The sequence below is a fragment of the Physeter macrocephalus genome, chromosome 8, assembly GCF_002837175.3.
Source record: "Physeter macrocephalus isolate SW-GA chromosome 8, ASM283717v5, whole genome shotgun sequence".
In the NCBI taxonomy this organism is placed as follows: domain Eukaryota; kingdom Metazoa; phylum Chordata; class Mammalia; order Artiodactyla; family Physeteridae; genus Physeter; species Physeter macrocephalus.
In genome coordinates, this window is record NC_041221.1 from 13,586,448 (window position 1) to 13,599,415 (window position 12,968).

The 12,968-nt window shown below is 50.4% G+C and overlaps 1 protein-coding gene across 1 annotated transcript in view; it reads left to right on the top strand.

Annotated features, from left to right (window-relative positions):
• The first annotated feature begins 3,213 nt into the window (after window positions 1–3,213).
• Window positions 3,214–12,968, top strand: part of AGPAT3 (1-acylglycerol-3-phosphate O-acyltransferase 3) — a 109,599-nt gene continuing 99,844 nt past the window's right edge. Inside the window, exon 1 of the mRNA XM_024120301.3 lies at window positions 3,214–3,275. The gene's annotated coding sequence lies outside the window, so the exon portion shown is untranslated. The remainder of the gene's footprint in view (window positions 3,276–12,968) is intronic.

A 12,968-nucleotide genomic window follows, 5' to 3' on the forward strand; every position in this document is an offset into this window, starting at 1 on the left:
CACCGAAGTGATCTGGTCTGTCCATTTTTACTCCAGCGTCCCACGTTAACTAGCGTGGGTCCTAATACACAGGGTTAGCCCTTTCCATGTGACCCCTCTGATGGTGTGGGATCTTCCCGGACCAGGGCTCGAACCCGTGTCCCCTGCACTGGCAGGCGGATTCTTAACCAGAGGACCGCCCCCCCCAGACTTTTTTTAAAGCACACTATATACAGTCTCCTCTAAGAGAATACTAGAGCAGTTAGGTTCCTTTTCATAGGAAATATGATCTTATGAGAAGGAAAAATGAGGTGGGCCGTTGGCCCTGAGATAGACTGGAATGAGAACTGCCACCCATGTTAAGGGTGGAAACCACCCAGAGATCCCAAACCCCGAGCGGCGTGTGGTGGCCTGGCGATGGCTGTGTGCTGAGGGGCCCAGTGATGTTGGACTAAGCCGGGGGGATCCCCTACGTGTTCCAAATTACAGCTCTGCAGGCTGACTGTACTCATTTAGGGACTGCTAATCAACGTTTTCTCCGTTTAAAAGCTTCATAAGGGATCTCAGTGAGAGTCTGAACATTCTCTAATTTGATCATTTCCTTTACTGCTTTCCCTCCCCCTTTTCCGGATCATCCTGACTCCACCCTCCTCTCCCTCAAAGTTGCAGAGTTGGCCTGTTACAACTCACTTCTATATCCCTTTCTCAGCCACTCTGAGGGAATCTTGGTGATTGCATTGTTTTAAAAAAGGTGCTACATGTGACTGACGTTCACACACACACGTGAGTGACATTCGGAATGCCCCCACACGTGGCTGAGGTTCAGCGGGCGCAAGGGGCAGGCCTTGGTGCTCTGAACCACACTTCACGGGCCCGCAGACTGGCCGTGTTGGCCGGAGTGTGCTGCTCACCACACCTGCGTGGGGCCTGCGGAGGCATGTCTGCCAAGAGGGCTGAGGCTGGGCAGTGGCCTGGAGAACGTGCGGGAGCAGGGTTAAAGTCCCTGTCGTGGGAGGTGAAGGGAGGTGCAGGAGGGACACTTGCATTGCCAGGGTGTGGACTCTAGAAGCCGCCTCCTGGGAGGATGCTGCTGCGCCCGGGCCTGCAGGCTGAAGGTCCGTGTGCCTGTCCCACGTCTAGGTGCCAGGGCCAGGGAAGCAAACTGAAAGCAGTTGTCTATTTTGGAAGTTAGAAAAAGTGCATCCACCGAAGTGATCTGGTCTGTCCATTTTTACTCCAGCGTCCCACGTTAACTAGCGTGGGTCCTAATACACAGGGTTAGCCCTTTCCATGTGACCCCTCTGATGGCACTTCCCCCTTGGAAAAGAGTGGTCTGAGAAAACCCAGAGGTTTGGTTACCCCCTGAAGGTTGGGTCGCAAATCGGCGTGGCCTGAATTTAAACTAAGATCCATGGACTCCCACCTTCTCAGCCCCATCTGTCTGCTAAAAGTCTGGAAACACTTTTATCTCTGGTCAAATCAGAGGTAGGAGGGAAATGTTGAAATCAATATAAACGAGGAAAATGAGAAACAGAAATTGTGTTTGAGAAGAGCCAATTTACTGGGTTTTCCGGGGCGGGGTGGAGGGGAGGGTGTGGTCAACGCGTCCGATCACATTGGACCCCGAAAACACACATCTTCCCCTGGCTTTCAGCCTGACCTAGCGTGGGAGACACGAGAGGGGCCTTCATTGGAGATCAGTGGCGGCCCCTCGCTGTTAGCAGTTAGCCCCTGACCCCATCAAAGTCCACCTGGGGCAAAAGCAGTGGCTTCTGCTTCCATCTTTTTCTTCCCTCTCTTGGGCCTCATCAGAAACTCTAATATTTTACTGTTACAAGTTGTGGCGGATTGATATTTATAGAGCAAAGCACTGGATACAATTGGCTGCATTTGCCTGTTCCTTTCTTAATGATTTGACTATATGACATAAGATCTTTAGTTACTCAGTCTTCTCATTGAGAAATGTATGTTACAGTCAGATTGGACTGAATTTTGTAAAACAATTGCTTGGAAATTTCATGGATTTTACTTTTGGTTAACCAAGGAATGCTTGAGGTTTTAAATGAGTTGATTCACATTGTAAAGCGAAATGACTCTGACTTAATCTGTTGTTTCTAAAACCACTTCGTAATAATCTTAAACTAATCCTAAATTACTAATTTCAAAATGCTGGATTTTAGGCAAACCCATGAGTGGTTCAGCCTGGGACGGTCTCTCGTTTAGTTATTTAGAAGAATTCACGACGTCCTGATTATCTTTGTGGAGCAAAGTGCTAGAAACCGAAACACGGATCATCTGGGGGCGGCATCTGTGTTCCTCTTTGGTGGCGGAGGGGCAGATGCCCGGGGAAAGTTGGCCCGAGTTCCCGCTGCAGGGCTGGAGCCTTTGGCCCTGGACGCTGCGCTTTAATTCGCCATGTCTTTCCGCGAGTGCAGCCAGAAGGTCACAGATAGGATACATTTTAAATATTAGTGTTGAAAGAAACTGTATCCTTCAGTATGTGACAGGCAGCAATCTCCTTCCAGGCAGGAGCGCTTTGCATCACGCAGGACTAAAAACCGAAGCTGAAGCTGGGCGCTCCTGGTGGGAGCTGCCTGCCAGCAGCCGAGAGGCCTGTCCTCAGGTGGCCCCGGGAGGCCATGCATCATTGATGTGGCCCTTCTCAGTTCTCTCTGAAAGTGGGTGGGGAATGAAAGCGGCGATAAGAAGGATGGTAGTGAGTTCTACCGTGACCAGCAGTGAGAAGCTGCAGTGAGGGACACCCTTACCCCATCTGCTCTCACGGGGCCTGTGAGCCCCGCTGGCTGCACCCCTGTGGGGGGGGGACTGAATTCCAGAGCTCCAGCAACGGGGGGCTCTTTTTCTCTTCATCACTCGGTTTGCTGACCTGAAAACCTTATAAGTATATGCTGACGTTCAGTGTGTCCCTGCTTTGCGTCTAGTCTGATGACAACAGCTCCAATTATTGCATCTCCATGAGGCATCTGATGGGCTCATCATGTTGTTTCTGTGAGGACAGGGTATTGCCCCATTACACAGTTGGAGGACTAGGTGGGAGAGATTGGCCACAGTCTCTCGGCTGGCAAGTGATGCATCTAGATTTCCAACGAGGTCTCATTGAGTCCAAACCAATGCGGTGCTCAGAAAACTCAATCTATGAAAATCTGCGTTTTTGAAGCAGAAACTCAGTGACTGGCTTCACAGAAGTATTCATTTAAAAAAAACCTTTTTGCTTGTAGGAGGCGAGACCTGGTGGACTGGGGCCCGGAAAACCCCGCTGAAGACGATAGAAACAGGTACACGCTAGCGATGACGTTGCCTGGGGAAGAAAGAAATTCCATTTATGCAGATTCATCTGTGCTCAGCTTTTCATTTTCCGCTCAGTGGCAGTAAAGTGAAGAGCTGCCTATTGACTCTTAACATAAAGAATGTGCTGATGATTGGGTTATGCTTTTCATACATTGATTTCTAATTAGACCATCGTCCCAGGCTAATTGGAGTGATTGATTGAATGAATGAATGAAGATACACATCATCCTTATGTTCAGAGAGAAATTAATCAATTGGTGTACCTTCCAAAATATGGCTTGCTAGGAGTGATTTTTGCCAAAATAAGACAAGTCAGATTGTTAGATGAAGCCGTCACCTGTTTGGGTTCCGCGTGAGGAGGACGCCAAGATGGGACGTGCAGGAGGTTCGGCCGGGGGAACGCTGTGGGGGCTGAAGGGAGGGGCTGGAGGGGGTGATCCGACCCCTGAGTGAGGGGACAGGGAGCGGGGAGGCCTGGGAGGATGTGGCTCTGAGAAAGTCAGCCTGGGGTCCTTGGGTCCCGCCCTTCGGGCAGCCAGGTACGGCAGGCACCCCCCAACGCCCGGCGGCAGGTTCTCTCCTGAGGGGAGTCTGGGTGTCAAAGCACCCTGACAGCCTCAGAGACAAAGTTTAGTGACTTGGAATCCACAAAAGTAGAAATAAATCATCGCAACAGTAAAAACAACCCCAAACCGTGAATAGTCCCTTGGTCCCCGGCAGTGTTTTGGTTTCGTTTTAGGAGAAGCCCTGCAGTCTGGCAGGTCCCCTTGAGCTGTTATTTGGGCTCCTTCGCTATCACTAGTGGTGAGCTGGTACACAAAAGTGAGTGTCCAGCGATGAAAGGAAGCAGAGCGCTTCTGGACGGGGGACAGAGGTCAGAGCACACGCGTGTCAGCGCACACGACAGCTATTTTCAGCTTCCTAAATCGAGGCACTAACTACCGTAACTTCAGTTCTAGAACATTTGTTAGAAGATGCTTTGGTGGCCTGCGGTCCGGTTCTAGCTCCAAGCCAACAGGGTGTTTTCCTGGGGTCCCAACTGCTTTGTACCTGGCACTTCTTTAAATTTTAGTGAGTTATTGGGTATAGATGGTTCTACTACTTTGGTAAACAAAGCTATATGTGAAAGCTGTAGACACAGATCTAACAAGGGCCAGGCAGGGGTGGCCGAGCCGATGAGCGATGACTGTACGTCTCTTCTCTCGGATGTGCCTTGCCTGACCCCCAGCCCCGGACCCCCAGCCCCGGACCCCCAGCCACGGACCCCTAGCAGACATGCCAGGCAGGTACGGGACCAAAGTCACTAGCTCTTTGATCTGCTGAGACAAGACAAAAATCTAGGTCTTTCTATGCAATTATTTATTTTTAACAAGCTGCAGGCAAACGAAAAAAATGTTCCTGCCTGAATTTAGCCTCTGGGCCACTATTTTTACAACCTCTGGTCTACAATATTTGTTTAATTTTCAAAATAAAGTAAGTGAGCCAATTAAATGAGGTCTAAATGGGCACTTTCAAAATGCATGCAAGAGAAGCAAAACAAGAATAACAGAAACCCAAGACTTTATGTACAGGTGAAAACCAAAAGAACTGTCTTTCTTATCTCAACCATGGCTGATGGAAACAGGATGGGGTTACGTGATGCTGGGTAGAGGAAAAGAGAAGATGGTACCCAGGGAGGTGTCAGTCTGGGCACAGAGGAACTCCGTGTGTCTCCAAGTACGTGCAGGAGGCCCTCCTGAGGTCCGTGTAAAGATGAAGTAATGTTTACAAAATGCATCGGGACTTTTACCAGAAGGCACTCCTCATCTTGCTCTGTTTTGATGGCATGTTCTGTGTCCACGCCTCTTGTTACACGTGTAGAATGGGACCACTGGGCGGGGAAGTCCAGGCAGGTTAAAATTTACACAGTGATATTTACACTGGGCTGTTTCCCAGAGTGATGGGAAAGACTCAGACTAAGGGTGTAAGTGGACTCACATACTCCATAGCACGTGGTATTGTCATTAATTTTTGCAAATAGATTGGATGCAAGATGTTCCTGTCTGATCGTGGCCTTGATTTGCGCTTCCTGGTAGATGGGGTTGATACTCTCCCTATATTTACTGGTAGACGTGTTTCCTCCCCTGTGAATTCCTTCACCCATTTTCCTGTTAGGTGATAACTTTTTCATACGTATTCCTTACATATAATTCTATAGGACATGTTTCCTTATGTATTCAGGGTGGTGATCCTTTGTTGTAATGTGTTCATCAGGTACCTTTCCTAGCCGTGTCTTGTCTTTTTACTTTATTTTGATGAATAGAAATTCTTAATTTAATGTGGAGTTTATCCATCTTTTCTTTTGTGGCCTTCCGAGTGTTGCTGAGAAGTCTTTCCCAGCCCTGGGGTCACTCGTGTGTCCTCCTGTGCTTTCTCGTAGAGGTTGTAACGTTTGCTTTCCACGCTGAAGCCCTTAGTCCCTCGGGAGTGGACTCTGTGGTGACGAGTAGGGAGCTCTGTCCCCATGTGGAGAACAGTTGTCCTGACACCAGCCTCAGCCGGTCAGTCCTCTTGCCCTGCTGACCTGTTGTGCCACTGCGGCCGCGCGTCCAGTGCCCTCGGTTGGCTTCTCTGTCCTGCCGGTCCGTGTGTCTGCGTGAGTGGCACCCGCCCCCGTTGCTGTCTGGACATCCTCCCCCCCTACCGCCCCCCTGCCACCTGGGTTCTCTAGGGCGCCTGGCTATTCTTGCTCTTTGTTTTTCTGTGTTAAAATCAGCTTGTCAAGTTTCATGAAAAACTTTGTCAGGATTTAGATGGAAATTGCACCAATTCCATAGATCAGTTGAGGGGAATTTCTATTTTATGGTATTAAGACTTCCTGCTGTAAACGTGGTGTGTCTCAACTAATGTAGATCTTCTTAAATGGCTTTTAATAAGGCCCTGTATATACTATAAGTATACTCTCTTAGACTCTGTGGTTAAATTTATTCCCAGGTGTCCTTATTATGTTTGTTACTTTCATAAGTGGTATTTTTAAAATTTATTTTTTTATTAAAAAAAATTTCTAACTCTTGTTGGTGTTGAACAGAAATGCAGTTGATTTTGCATATTGATTTCATATCCAGTCACCTTGCCGATCTCTATTTCTTATAATTTAGATTTCGGGGATTTCCTGCGTAGACAGGGAATGGTGATGGCTTCGTTCCTTCCTTATGCCTTTAACCTTTTTCCATCCTGTTTTACTGCCTGGGCCAGGGCCATCAGGGCCGTATTGAATGGAAGTGTGATGGGGCGTTTTTGTCCTATTCCTGATTTTCAGGAAATGCTGCTCAGTTTTCCCGTCTGGTGTTGGTACAGACACGGAGGCCGCTTAGTTCAGAATCTTCCTATGGCACCTCCTGGGAACAAAGGAGCAAACAGATGGAAGGAAATAAGAGGAGAAGAGATTCAAGACTTACCTTCATGGGTCAGCAGAGAGACGCAAAAATAAAACCACAGTGAGATGCCGGCCTGCCGCAGCCGGGGAGCCAGAGTGTAGAGAGAGTGCCTGGGCCAGGTGCGGGCACGGACGTGCGTCGATGGAGCGCAGGTGTGGGTGTGGACTGGCGGGCCGTGTGGGCACAGGGGGCTTTCACCTCTAGGCGCCCCTGGCACGTGGTCCCCGGGACGTCTGGGCGCCCCCAGTATGGGCAAGGTGTCCCCAGCAGCACTGCTTACGAACGGCCCCGGGGACACTGCTGGGGGAGAGGCCGGGGTTAGGGCGAAGCGTAAGGCACCGGGGCGGGGGGGTGCGGTAAGAACACCTCTTCAAATTTCTTGTATTGAAGTGACGACGTACTGGGAGGAGACTCAAGACTTCATGTAAGGGGTGGGAGGGTACAGCGGGAGGGGCCACAGTGTGTTACTTACCTCCTTGGATTATGTTACCTGTTTACAACAATGAAATTATAAAAAAGAAAGAGAGAGAGAGAATGCTTATTTTTCTTTAGATGCCCCCTTTCCGGTTAAGAAAGTTGTCTTGTTTATACAAATATTTGACTGAAAATGTTTTATCAAAGACTTTTTCTGCATGTATTAAGCTGATTGTATGAGATTTTTCTCCTTTGATAGGTTGATTTGGTGAAGTACATGAGTAGATTTTCTTGCTTTTCTGGAAATGTCCCATCTCGGCCATGATATATTATTTTGTATCGCATTACCGCGTTCGGTTTGTTAATATTTTGTTTAGAATTTGTTGCACCTTTGTTTAGAAGTGTGCGTGGCTTGTAATTGTCCTTTATTATACTGTCCCCGTCTTGTCTGGGTTTGGTGCTGGCTTATACTGGTCTCATCATACGAGTGGACAGTATTGCCTCCTTTTCTGTGGTATAAAAGAGCTTATGTGAGACCGAGGTTATGCGTTTCTTACATAATTTCTTGGTCTGGGCCTGGTTTTCGCGCAGACAGACTTTTACCTCCTGGTCGATTACTTTAATAGTACAGATCTGTTCAGCTTTTCCGGCCTTTTGAAAATAAGATTTGGTATTATTTTCTAGGGAGTGATCTGCCTTAGTGATCTGTTGCTATATAACAAATGACCCCAACACTTACTGGCTGTCAGCAACACTTACCATCTCACCGTTTCTGTGGTCCAGGAATCCAGGCTCAGCTTAGCTGGGTCCTCAGGCCCCGGGGTCCCTCACGGGCAGTGACCAAGGTGTCGCCTGGGGCTGCAGTCTTATCTGAAGGCGCCACGGGGCAAGGATCCCTCTTCAAGTTCATTCATGTTTCTGTCAGGATTCAGGTCGCTGCCAGTTGTTCTGAGGGCTCCCCAACCTGGCAACTTGTCCGTCAGCGTGAGAGTGAGAGGGGGAGAGGGAGGGCGAGAGAGCACCAGCCAGACGCAGTCTCAGTGCTGTAAACCACATCTCGGATGCCACCTTCCACTACTTTTCTTGTCCACTTTTTGTTGGAAGCCAGTCACCAGGTCCAGCCCACCCTCGAGGGTGCGGGTTACACAAGGGTGTGAACCATGGGGGTCGTCTTAGACCCGTCTACCCCGGTATCCATGTCAGTTACCTTGTCAGTTTCTTGGTACAAAAGTCATAATATTTTCTTAATTTTTAAATCTCTACTGTATCTGACATTAAGCTCCCCCTTTCACTCCTAAAATGTCTTTGCTTTTCTTTTTTGTTGATTCATCTTAGCAGAGGCTTCTCTGTTTCATTGCCATTCGCAAAGAGCTGACTTTCAGTTTTATAGATCTTGCCCAACACATCTTTGGTTCTCGTGTCATTAATTTATCCTTTCGTCGTAATCGTATCTTTCTACACTCTCTGGGTTTTTTTTTTTTTTCTTTCCTGGTGTTCCCTTTACAGGTTATTGAGTTGAAAGCTTAACTTCTTTTTTATTTTTTCTAAGCATAGTTTCTTAATTTTCAGACTTTATTTCTATCATAAGCATTTAAGGCTATAACCTTCCTTCCTGTTTCTCCTGTCCTGTGTCCTGTATATTTTGGTGTGCAGTAATGTCATTGCTCAGTATTTGAGTTTTTGAGCATTTAAAAATCCTTCATTATTCTTCTATGACCCATGAGTGATACAGAGGTACTTTTATTTTCTAAATGCACTGGGATTTTAGGTTATATATTTACTCTTGACTTCACCTCAGAAGCCTTGTGGGCAGAGGACATGGTCCGTGTGGCTCTGACTGGCGTTCTCTGAGACGTGGATTACACCCTGTCACCTCCTCCTGTCTCAGGGACCCGCTGTCAGTTCCGCTGTCCTTCCTGCATCAGTAGTGTTTCCTCTCTGCTGTGTTTGTGGTCCCTTTTACATCCAGTAGGCTTCAATTTCATGGTGGCATCTCTGGGGTGGATTTCTTCTTATTTTCCTGCTTTGGAGTCAGTGTGCTTCCTGAGGATAAAGTTTTGTGTCTCTCAGTAATTCTGGAAAAATTTCAGCCATTCTTTTGTTGAATTTTGCTTCTACCTTATGCTTGACTTTCTCACACCATCTTCCAAGCCTCTTCAACTCTTGTTCATGTCTGCCTTTTAGTCTTTTTTTTTTTTTGCCACATTCTGGGTGATTTCCTCAGCTTTCCTTTCCAGTTTTCCAGCTCCATCTTCATCTCTTGTCTAATCTGCTGCTTAACCTGCTCATTAAACTGTTCATTTCGGTGATTATAGTTTTCATTCTCGAACGTTCTCTGTGGTTCTTTCCAAACCCACCTCTTCTCTTGCTTGGTGTTCTTTTCTTTGCACATATTTCAATTTCCTTTTTTATCTCCAAGCATATTATTCTATATGCTGCAAAGAATAATGCCAAAGTAATAATAGCACCCCAAATAATACCGAAGTCTAAATGTCTTGGGGGTTGAATTCCACTGTTTGTCATGCTGCCTCTCGCTCCCTGAAGCTAGTTTCTCGTGTGCCTCGTAACTTGGACTGTGATCTTGTATTCAGGAGGACGTTGTCTGCAGATTCCCTGGAGCACATCTCCCTGGACAGGTTCTGCCTTCAGGAGTTCTGCCTGCTTCTGCCAGGAGCCCAGGAGTGGGACTGATCTGGAACCATTATAGGTTAATTTTCTGGACTCATAAAAGGGGACTTCTGAAGACATCATTGACAAAGAAGGAAAATGATCCCAAAACAAAACTCTGAGCTTGAAGAGATTGCTAAGGTGAATCGATACAAATCCTGATGAATAAACAATAATGAAAGTTAAGGCATGCCGTAGGTTCGAGTATACTTAAGTGACTAAGCTAACTTGGGGTAAATTTTATCCTGGCCCACAACTGCCTGGTGGAAGACGATTGTGGTGTCCGGGGAGCTTAAAGCCGGGGGCCCCTCCCTCCCAGTGCACATCTTTATCAAGCGGTTTAACTAGTTTGGGACACAACTGCAAAACCTGTCTCAGATTTTGTCTTCAATGAACTTAACTTCCCGTCAACTTCTCTGTCATCCGTACAACTGAGGTGGTGTCTGCTTTTTTAGAACCGGAGACTAAGCCACCATCCAAACAGTTTTCTTCAAATGACGTTTTTGATAGCTGGAAAACTACCATACATGTGCAGTGTGCAGTATATGCCAGTAAAAGTGAAAGGGCGTGTTTTTTAAGATGGTTAATACATTTTAGCATGTCCGATTTCAAAACTGGAAAATAAATGTCGGGACTTCCCTGGTGGTCCAGTGGGTAAAACCCTGCGCTCCCAGTGCAGGGGGCCTGGGTTCGATCCCTGGTTGGGGAACTGATCCCCGCGTGGAGGCCGCAACCAAGGAGTCCGCACGCAGCAACTAAAGATCCCGCGTGCCGCAGTGAAGATCCTGCGTGCCACAGCTAAGACCTGGTGCAGCCAAAATAAATTAAATAAATAAATAAATATTTTAAAAAAGGAAACTAAACGTGAAGGGAAAGACCGTTAAGCGTCTGGAATGGTGTCATTTGGGGGGCTCTGCCTGAGGTCGTGTCTGCCAGGGGCCTCCCGTCGCTCCTTGTTATTTTAATTACCTGCGAGGCCGTGACCCCAGCTTGCTGTCCTCTCAGCTCCGAGCCCTAAACCCCAGGTCCACAGGTTTCCCCGCAGGCTGTGTGTCCTCAGCCCAGGCGCCTGATCTCAGCAGGGCCCCCCTGTCCACTCACAGCTGTGAAACACCCCTACCCTCTCCCCGTCTCCTGCAGTGAGGTCACCGCGCTGGTGTCCAAGCCAGGCCCCTGCCCTGCCGTGACCCCTTCCTCCGTGTCTCTCCCCCAAACCCCCACTGTCCCTCGTGGAACCTCACCGATTCCCCCCGAGACAGGCCACACGCGGGCTGCTCCCGTGCCCCCAAAGGTCCCCAGGCCTCCAGTTCTACTCCCACCGGCTTCCTTCCCCAGGGCGCATCGAGGTTCTGTGTCAGTAGCCCCGGTGCCGCCCCTGTCACTGCGTGGCTCCAGCCCCCGTGGTGACGCCCCACCGACGCTTCCTCCTCTTCCTGGTCCTCGGTGTCCCCCAGCCTGCTCCCGGCTTCTCCCCCGAGGCGCGCTGCACCTGGCACCTCTCACTTCACCAGGAGGCCTTCCCCATCCCGAGTCTGAGTCGGAACGCACACGCACGCACACACGTGCTCACACGCACGCACACGTGTGCTCACACGCACGCACATACGCTCACATATACCCACACGTGGACCACGTCGTCCAGGCCGTCTTTGCGGCCCACTTTCCTTGGTTCTCGTCACGCTGCTGACCTTTGCCGTCTGCCCCTGTCCCTGGGTGAAGACCGCGAGGGCCGTGCCTGACCCCGTTGTGTGGACAGCGACGCCTGCAGCCAGCCCTGCTGGCGGCACCAGAGCTGCTCTGTTTCCCTGTCGAGGTCCGGCGGGCACCGTGCGCGGCTCTTCCCTGCTCGGCTTCCTGAGGGCACGTCCCCCCGGGGATCGCCGGGCCAGGGTCCTCACGGCCAGAGACTAACGACCCCTGTGGCCGGCTTACCCCCGAAGACAGCACGCCTCCTCCCGCTCACGCCAGTACCGCCTGAAAGAATAACACCATTCTAGGTGCCTACTGGTTTTCTCATTTCCACTTTATTTTCCCGTTTTGAAATCCAGCCTGCTAAGGCTTTGTCCCTGCGTTTCACCGTGCACTGCGGCAGTAGGCTGTAGCGTAAGCGACGCTGTCCCCTGTTGGTTAAGGCCCGCGGTGCAGATACGTGGCAGGTGACCGGCCCTCCCCCGTGGGAGCTGCGGGATGGGCCCCGGGCTCGAGTGGCTCCCGGGAGGTGACTTCGTGCCTCTCGGTGGTGGCCCTCTTCTCCTCGTCGCTCCCCCAGGGGCTGCTGAGGGTTAGAAAACATCACGTGTGAAGGTACTTTGTAGAGCGGTGTCACACACGAGGCGCCGCACGCGTGTCGGAGCGGCGATGCCGCGCGCGGGGGAGTGGCGAGTCCCGGCAGCGCTGCCCGGGGACCTCAGCACGTGGACAAGCGACCCGAGGCCGTGAGCGCCGCAGGGAGGGCAGAGATGGACGTGGCTGAGCTCTGCACGGGCTCGTTCCCCAAACGGCCACCGTGTCCTTAGGCAGCTGACAAGGGTCCCGGCTGCCTCTGGTCCGGTGCCTCTCAGGTGCAGAGCAAGAGAATGGTGGGTTTTGTCCGTCCGCGTTGCTCCCCGTGTTTGCAGAAGCATGTGGCAGAGGCCTTAGGCTGCGTCCTGCTGTGTCCGGCGCGTTCCTGGAACATGGGAGAGGCCGCCGTCCACCAGCCCGCGCCCAGACTGAGCGCTTGTCTGACATTGCAGAAGTGCTGGCTTTCTGTGCCAACTTGACGTGTCCCTCGGTGCTGAATCACTTCGTGGCTCAGCACATCTGAGCGGAGCTTCTTTTCCCTCCAGAGCATCCCTGAGGGTGGCAGGAATGCTGGCCGCCGAGCCTCACGGGCCACCTGCCCTCTGCGTGGCGGGAGCGGGCAGGGCACCTCGTCCGTCTGTCCCTGTGTGGCTCTGAGGTTGCTCCTCGGGGGTGCGAGGCTGTGTTTGTGAATCACTGGGAGAAAGTCAAGCGGACACTTTGCATGGAGTCTTGCTGGTTTAATGCCGCGAGCCCAGTCTCAGGCTTTTGGTGGACGGGCCTGAATGAGCCCGTCCCGCTTTGTCCCCAGGGACTCTGAGGGGCTCAGAGTGGATAAGCTCCCTTCTCAGCAGTTTTCTTGCCATTTGTGTGTGTGTGTGTGTGTGTGTGTGTGTGTGT